Below are 1,062 nucleotides of genomic sequence, written 5' to 3' on the forward strand. Positions count from 1 at the left end.
TCTGGTGGACACCTGCGGCGCTAACGAAGAGGACATGAATTCAGCATCTTCCTCATCATCATCATCATCCCTGGTGGATGGAAGAATATAGCGTCGCTATCAGAGCATACAGACGATATAAAACCACTGGAAACTGGTTACAATCTTAGGGTTTTAACAGACAACTTGTGGGTGAAAATATCCACAGATGACCAATGTTCATTCTTTGGAAACATTTGTATCTCTGCATTTAGCAGATTTCGGGGACTAAAATGCATTTTAAGTTGGTTTTAGGAATTTGTGTTTTGATGTGTTTATTTTATGTGTAAACAAATGTGTAACTTTTATTTTTTAAATAAGGATCATATTGTCATTTTGATGTTGCAGAACTACAATAAAACAGGCCAGAAACTTTCTCAAAGTGAATCAATCAGTTGTATATTATTTATTCAGATTCACGTGCATGCTTAGATCCCATCTGTATGGTTCTTGAGACGCACTCCGAAGTCCGGATCGCAATCAAATTATTCTATGATCGAATTTGTAGATTTATCAATTTTATTTTAAATAGTTTGGCCACTGCAATTCAGTTGGTGACAGTTGAATAGGAAATCAGCTGCATTTGTAAGTTCAGTGTAAATGCATGTACAAGAACAGATACAGGTGCTGGTCATATAATTAGAATATCATCAAAAAGTTGATTTATTTTACTAATTCCTTTCAAAAAGTGAAACTTGTATATTATATTAATTCATTACACACAGACTGATATATTTCAAATGTTTATTTCTTTCCATTTTGATGATTATAATTGACAGCTAAGGGAAATCCCAAATTCAGTATCTCAGAAATTTTTAATATTACTTAAGACCAATACAAAGAAAGGATTTTTAGAAATCTTGGTCAACTAAAAAGTATGAACATGAAAAGTATGAGCATGTACAGCACTCAATACTTAGTTGGGGCTCCTTTTGATTTGAACCATCTGCATCTCCATAAAGTTGGTCAGCAGCAGGAAGCATGAAGTGCTCTAAAACTTCCTGGTATACGGCTGTGTTGACCTTTCATCTCAGAAAACACATT

The 1,062-nt window shown here is 34.2% G+C and overlaps 1 pseudogene; it reads left to right on the forward strand.

Annotated features, from left to right (window-relative positions):
- LOC113119616 (kelch-like protein 7) overlaps positions 1-406 on the forward strand; it is a 9,607-nt pseudogene extending 9,201 nt beyond the window's left edge.
- Positions 407-1,062: the final 656 nt, after the last annotated feature.

The sequence above is a fragment of the Carassius auratus genome, chromosome 19 (assembly GCF_003368295.1).
Source record: "Carassius auratus strain Wakin chromosome 19, ASM336829v1, whole genome shotgun sequence".
NCBI classification, from domain to species: Eukaryota; Metazoa; Chordata; class Actinopteri; order Cypriniformes; family Cyprinidae; genus Carassius; species Carassius auratus.